The 8337-nt window shown below is 26.8% G+C and overlaps 1 long non-coding RNA gene across 1 annotated transcript; it reads right to left on the bottom strand.

Moving 5' to 3' along the window:
* Positions 1-876: 876 nt before the first annotated feature.
* Positions 877-2126, bottom strand: LOC150032597 (uncharacterized). Its single transcript, XR_016524858.1, has 2 exons — positions 1848-2126; positions 877-1420 (listed from the first exon to the last, which is right to left on the bottom strand). It is a non-coding gene; the product is annotated as an uncharacterized LOC150032597 (long non-coding RNA).
* Between the last annotated feature and the right edge of the window lie 6211 nt (positions 2127-8337).

The following is an 8337-nucleotide window of genomic DNA, read 5'->3' as shown; positions in this document are numbered from 1 at the left end:
GGAATGATCTATATTCCGCTGCTCATGAAAATCTCGAGTTCGATTTCCTTCAGTATCATATACCACATTTTCCTCCCACTAAGTGCCTTACCTAAGGTTAATTAACTTAGAAAAATACGGCTGATTATTTTACTAAATGATTATTTAAAATTTTCCAAAAGTAACACTTACTTTGGATAGTTAAACAACTTTGATTAATGTTCATTAAACACTTTAATAAATTTTAATCAATGATTGCATACTTGTAGCAAATCTATTTAATTCACCTTTCCAGGTCAGTTCCCAGATAGTGGTATTCTATTTCCGTCAACTTAAATACCTCAACCTAGACAGAACTAGTTTTAGACAAAAGGTCCTTTATAGATACATTTGCTACAAATTTAATCTTTTAATTAAGACCAATCTAATCTTATTACACTTATTAAAAGATTAAATGTATTTCTAATCTCATTAGAAATGTGATCTTAGGTCTATGTGAATTATTTTTTACAACTATTTTAAAAACGATTTTAACCTAAAGTTTGCATGCAATTCTGAATTATTGATTTTAATTTATAATTTTATTTACTTGTAACCTTTATAAAAGAAATTAAGTAAATTAAAACCAACCATTGCATGTGAATGCATATTTAGGTAAATTATAACAATTATAAAATAACCTAAAGTAGTTTCATGCTTTATGCAATCTCATTTCATTGTTTAACATACATAACACTTATATAATAAAGTAATGAAATAATTAATAACATATATACATCTATACATTCAAACTATATATTATAACGTTTATAATATAAATGGTGCATGGTTATGTCATTAATGCATGCAAACATATATTATAACACTTATATTATGATGCATGAGCATGCTATAAAATAAATCATACAACTATATATTATAACATTTATAATATAAATGATACATGAATAGTACATAACCTATGGTGAGATTTTACTATATGACATACATTCTGACATATATAAATAAAATTAAACCATACATCAAATGCATAACTTAACAACAATTATTGGACTGGGATTAGACTCTTAAACAAGTAATTAAATTAATATAATACTTATATTAATTTAATTAATTAAAAACAACTAACTATTACATAATAATAGCCAAACCGATTCGAAACAGGTGAACCAGGCCTTGAACCGGATGAACCGGACCGTCCAACACCACAACCGCCCTTGAACCGCTCAAATCAAGCGAAATGGATGCGAGGCAGATGCATTTCAAACCAAACCGCGTGCGAACCATAAAAAGATTTCTGTCTCGGAGCGTTGCAACGCTGTGACCTAGTATCGTTCGCAGCGTTGCAACGTTAGGGCACAACGTTACAATGCTTCTGGATAGTAGCCACTGCATAGTTGCGAAGTTTGTCAATCCTTCTCCGATTTGGGCCTCGTTTTCTCTAGAAAAACATCGAAAAACTCACGAACGACTCAAAACATACAAATTACAGACTTTATTATAATTAAATGTCCAAAACACCAAACCCTTATAAACCAATTTGTAAAGAAAAGCAATAAATCTAAGGTCAAATCTCACAGACATCCAAAAATTGTAAACCACATACATTCCATACACATTCATCATATGAACAATTTTTACAGAATGCATATCCACCATTAATCTGTATTCAGTTCTGGGAAAAAAATAATGGGACCAAAATGACCACTCTGATACCAATTGAATGAACCATGAAGTTCCATTGCGGAAGCGGGATCGTCCCAAATTTTAATTTTCACATAATACCAAAATCACAGAACAAGTTTATGCAAAATACAGAAAATTAGCATGCAAATGAAGGAGAAATTTAGGGTTAGAAATTACATTACCCTTGATGAATCGAAAATCTTCACGAAATCCCCTTCTCTGAATTGATCACGATCAAGAAAAAAACAGAATGGTCACCACCACAAGATCTTCATCTGTATTCTCTTTTAGGTAAATAATTGTCAGGAGGTATGGGCTCTGAGTTTTGGGAGAGGGAGAATAGAATTAGAGAGGAGAAAATCATTTTGCAGGGAGATTTGTAAAACACACAATCAACCCAGAGCTTCTCTGTGAAGAAGAATAAGACGATCAATCATTGAAAACTTCCCATTCACCACGACCTGATGAGAGAAATAAGGGGAGAGAAGTTATTTTCCTTCCTTTAATTTTAGAAATAAATTAAAAAATAATTTTAATTTATATATATATATATATATATATATATATATATAATAACTAATTTATTATATATATAACTATATGTTATATTATATATAACACATAACCTATAGTTTTATACTGTATCAAATACAATATAACCTATAGTTTTCGATTCTCTCGTCAATGCATGATATTTAATATAAATCACATTTATAATAAATTCAGTTATATGAATCTCATCCATATAATTAATATTTGAATCATATTCAAATTTAATTCCTCTCTAAATAAACTTTATACTATAATGTATCAAATACACTATATTAATTATATCGTATATAATTAATTTAAATTAGTTATATCACATATTATTAATTTTCTCAATTAATTTGAACAATTCAAATTAATTCAAAATTAATTCTCAAGATCCTTGTTGAGCTACAGAAAGGACCTTATGGACTTGAAGATTGAAATTTCAATGCTACTTGAATAATTAATTAAACTCATTTAATTAAATTATTCAACATCTATTAATTGTCAGTCACTCCACTAAAGAACGACAATTGCACTCTTCGCACTACAAATATATTTATGTGCCTGTTGGATATAACCAGTCAATAGTGCGATGACTCTTCACAAATTGTTCGCAAGTGCAACTGGGCCAAAATTATCGTTTTCCTCTGTAGTTACATTTGACTCCTTAAGTACCTCTAATCTCTCTAATGAACATTAAGTCCTAGTCCAACTATGACCAAATCCTTCTCAGACTAAGAAAGGGTATGACACCACATTATTCAAGTCTTGGAATCAGCCCTTAAGGGAGCAATTATTTACTTACCCCGACGTTAGAGAAGGAATGAATTCTGTCTTGTGTAGCTGTGTTCCTAGTTCCCCAATCAGACGAATCTCCAAAATGGTAGGCTTATTGAGTCAGCGATCTAACCACTCTCATCCATACGAATCAAATGACTACCTTCATAGGCGAGATTTCATAACTCACTCAAGATTCAGATCATGTCACCTATTGTCATCCTGGTGAAATGTAAGTCTCTATTATTAACCGTGTTATATAATGAGACTAGTCATTTCGTGGTCCGATCTTATACAAACTCCTTTGTATAAAATACTCTTGCTCACATGTCTCCACATGAATGATCAGGATCATATCATTTGTAGCATTTTATAATAATTGTAACATCTACAAAGCAGGTCATATTCATAGTGTCACCAGGCTAAGGTACCCAACCTTATCCATCTACTATAGACCATTTAGGTTATCACTTAAACATGATCCACATGTATGTCTCTACATACATGTTTAAGCTATAGAAGATAACCTCAGATGTTAATTTATTGGTTTTGTGGATTAATGCTACTAAATGTCGAATATAATATCTCATATTTTATTAAATAAATAAATTGTTTGAACATTACAATTACAAACTATAGGACCCACGAGAATTAGGGCATCAACCCCAACAATCTCTCACTTGTCCTAAAGCTAGTGGGGTGTACATTATAAAAGTCATACTAATATATAAGTACACAAAACAGTAAATTATGACATAATACGTGCCCAATACAAAATCTCTCACTTGTCCTAGACTAGATATGGGTTGTCCCGTAAATCATCATGTTATTAAATTTTGGATTTAAAGGGCAAGTTAAAGGGTATTATGATATTTTGATATACAATTTTGTGAATTTTTTTATTCAAATTGTGAGTTTTTGTGACATATATTTGTTCATCTTCATTTGTAGTTTTTGGTATATAATGAAGTAGAGGCTTTATCGTTATTATATATGTTTTATTAGTTTTTCTAATTACAATTTGAGATAAGTTTATTTTCAATTGATATTCATATTGTAAAGAGAAAAAATAAAGTTGGTTAAGATGATTAAGAAAATCTAATGAAAAAATAGTGAGGAAATAGGAGAATGGAAGATATAGAGAGAGATTTTAGAAAAATAGGAAATAAATGAAAAATGAATGAAGAAATTGATAAAAATAGGAAGTTATTACGTAAAAACTCATTTAATTTTATTCTTAATTTTAAAAGTAGAATCATCTATTAGTTTTCATCTCCATAATCTCACAATTTTAGGGTATCTCTTAACAAAATTAAATATACGATTCATCAAAATTCATCATAATATTTTAACATATTGTAAATTTGGTAATTTCTATTGGTATATTTGATTATGAAAATTCAACTAGTAAACTTGAAAATCCATTAATTTATTTAATGTTGTTATTTCAATCCTCAATTTTTTTTTAGTTAAATCTTTCATTTTATCAATTATCTTTTAAGTTTAATTTTTTTTTTAAAGATTTTTAGACATTGAAGTGTTTTTTTTTTCTTTTTCAATAGTCAACTTGAGAATCATTTATTTATTTAATTTTATTATTTTAAACCTATTTTTTTTTTAATTCTTTCATTTGTATCATTTTTTATAGATTCCAAACTATTAAAACCTTTTTTAAAAATTTTAATTAGAAAGAGATTTATTTGATTATGAAAAGACAACAGGCAACTAAATTCATTAACTTATTTTTCCCTTATCGCTAATGTTGGTATTTCAAACTCTAAATATTTACATATTTTTGTTTAATTTTTTATATTTCATTTTTCATTTTTTAAATTCCCATTGTGTATGTGTTTTTTTTTTAAGATTCCTAACCACTAAAATTATTTTTTTGTTAAATTTTAATTAGATGGAAATTTATTTGATTATGAAAATTCAACCGGCAACTAAGTTCATTGACTTATTTTTCTCCATGTGTCGATGAGGTTGTCATTTCAATTATGAATGATTACGTATTTTTGTTTAATTTTTATATTTTATTTATCATTTTTCAAATTTTCATTGTATTCTAATGATTGTTTTCATTCTCCTTCTATTTTTTCATTCAATAATTAATTTTTCTTTTTTTTTTTTTCCACGGCATAAATTTATAAATGCATTAATTTTAAAAAAAAGACTCTTAAATAATAAAATAGAAATAACCTTAAAATTTTATTGACTTAATATTATATTATATTATTTAGAATTTAGGGTACATATATCATAAATCAAATACAATGAGGAAAACAAAAAGGACTATGATGGTAGCTGGAGATTTTATAAAAATAAATATATAAATAACCAACAAATCTTTTCCCCTTTTGATCTAGAAATAATCCCCTTAAACAAGAAGGTTAATTTAAAAAATTATATAAAAATTTGGTTTTTGTTTGTTTTTCTCCCTCGTAAAGTCACTATTTCAAGAATAGGTTATTATGTCACTCTTATATAATTTTATTTCACAAATTTAATTTGTATCATATTTTAATTTTATTCCTTCATATATTTTTATATATTTTTCTCTGTTTATAGTTTTAAATTTTACATCAACTATTTGAATTTTAAATTTAAATGTATTTTCATTCAAAAATTTGAACATTTAAAAATTATCTAAAAAAACTTTCCAAAACATTAAAAATATCTCATATCCATTGTCAATTGACTTGATAAAAAGAAATATATAGTTTTTTACACTATTTTTAAACCACTTCTTTTCCTATCAAATATTTACTAATTAAACTCAATGAATGTTGGATCAAAAATCTAATGTTAAAAAACTATTGAATCACAAGTTAAAATTTATTCTAAACATCTATGTGAAAAAAGTTTTAAGCCATGTGCATCACACGTGTCCCCCAACTAGTGACCATAATATTGGGAAGAAAGAAAAAACTTAGAAATCTGTGTGAAACGGGGAAAAACAAAATTTTGATGCCTTCAAAATCTTGATCGAAGTTTTACACCATGTCTAATAGACACAAAGTTGAAAATTCAAGAACTTATTAAATATTTCTAGAAATTCAAAAACCTATTAAATACAAAATTAGAAGTTCAAAGACCATTTAGGCACCTTAAAAAGCTCAAGTACAAAATATTCAAAAACCTCAAAGTCAATGACTAAACTTGTAATTCCTTACATTTAAATGTATAGAAAAAATTAGGTTTAAATCTTATTTTGGTCCCTAAACTTTGAATCTTGTTCTATTTTGGTTCCTAAACTTTCAAAAACGTCTGTTTTAGTTCCTAAACATTAAAAAAGTGTTTATTTTGGTCCTTGTTAAGATTTCTGTAACTATATTTTTTGATGATTAGATTGCCAAATAAAGGGGTTTCAATTTTGAATTAGATGGTAGAATGATTTTCTATAGGAGATCAAAGGACATTTTGCATTCAAGATTTTGGTCTTTCACTATTTTGGCATGTTGGTTGTTGACATTTTATTCATATTCATCGACCCATTCTTGATGAAATTTCATCCTTAAATAGCTTTCATCCCAAAAGAGTTAACATAATCTTAACAGTAGAGACTAGAATAAACACTTCTTAAAAGAAGGACTTTTTAAAATTTAGGGACCAAAATATGATTTAAACAAAAAAAAATTACATTTTTAGTCCTTGAGTTTTGTTAAACATGTGCATTTGACCTGTAAGTTTTTAAAATGTGTCTTTTTAATCCTCAAATTTTTGTACCTTTTTAATTCCATAAATTTTAATATTTTTTATTATTTTAAATTAGAAAATGCTTTTAATAAGATTATCTCCACTCTAAAATTACTTTTAAGCGTATTTTTCTAATTCAAAATGTCATATACCCTCAAAATAAAATTTAATCATAAAAAAATTACATTTTTAGTCCTTAAATTTTATTGAACATGTATATTTGGTCCATAAATTCAAAATGTATTTTTTAATTTTCAAATTTTTTAAGAATATGTGAATTTAGTCTCTAAATTTTTAAAATATACCTTTTTATTTCCTAAAATTTCAATATTTTTTATTATTTTAAATTAGAAAAATACTTTTAATAAAATTATCTCCACTCTAAAATTAATTTTTAAGCATATCTTTCTAATTTAAAATGTCATATACCTTATAAAAAAACCTTTCAAACTTATTCTTAGAAATTCAAAGACTAAAAAATATATGGATCAAGCACAAAAATAGCTAGATTTAGTTGGTTGCATTTCAAAAATACCTACAATATGGTTTCTATGCAAAAATATCTAATCTTTAATAGAAGTTGTTAGATTTGTTGTGACAAGAATACTCTAACTAAGATTATGCTATTTATTAGCAACTACTTCCAATGCCTATAAAAAAGGAGAACTAATAAAAAAAAGTATTATAAAAATAAAACAATAATCCCTACCGAATACAATTTCAATATACATAGTCTATAGGATCTATGATGTGTATAAAAGCATAGATGTGTATATACATCAATACAACTATATCTATAAGTATAACTAACCAAAAAATACTATCGATGATTAAATAAATAGTTGAAAATTGCTAATTTCTCTAATTATCCTTAATCTCACAGACAACTTATAAGACCCACCTAGAGGTAAATAAATTTTTGGAAAAACTTGTCTCATGGATGAATTCCACAAAGTATATATACATGAATACAACGGGTTAGATTATAAATAACAGGAAGTATATATGTACACTTATAATAAATATTCAATAAAAGTGTGATTAAAATAGTATAAGACTTATATGGCCAAGCTACTCCTTCATTTGAAATTCAAAACCCACCTTACCCTCCAATCTCAAACCCTTTAATTTGCTTCTATGACTATGATTGCAATTAGAATGTAGAACTTCTACTAGAGTTTGTTAGTAATGACGTTGCACATAAGGGATGGTAGAAGGTTCACAAAACCATGCCTGAAAATCTACATAAGTTCTATTTGTTTCAATCCAGTAGAAGGCACAATTGGAATAGGACCGAAGACAAGAAGAAAAGGAAACTTCACCGTGTACTTATCTCTCCCATTCCTTCATCTACCCCATCTATTTCTATTTTCGTTATCATCGATGAAGCATTCTTGTTGTATATTGGGAGGATGAACAAATAATAAACAGAAAAATTAAAAATGAGAAATTTTGGGTGATGATGATGATAATTGCGACATTTAGTTGATTTTAGGTTTTAGAGAATATATATCATTCAAATATTTTTGAAAATCTTTTACTTCTAACAAAAGAAATAAAAAAAATCGTATTTCCATTGTGATGATATATCTATAAATAAATAAATATACAGGAGTATAACTTGAAAAGGAAATCCACTCTCTCCTCCCCTAAAAATATGGTAGG

The sequence above is a fragment of the Benincasa hispida genome, chromosome 11, assembly GCF_027475165.1.
Source record: "Benincasa hispida cultivar pf3 chromosome 11, pf3_genome.v1.1, whole genome shotgun sequence".
NCBI lineage: Eukaryota > Viridiplantae > Streptophyta > Magnoliopsida > Cucurbitales > Cucurbitaceae > Benincasa > Benincasa hispida.
Note: the sequence above shows the minus strand (reverse complement) of the source record. Positions and strands in the feature narration are given on the sequence as shown.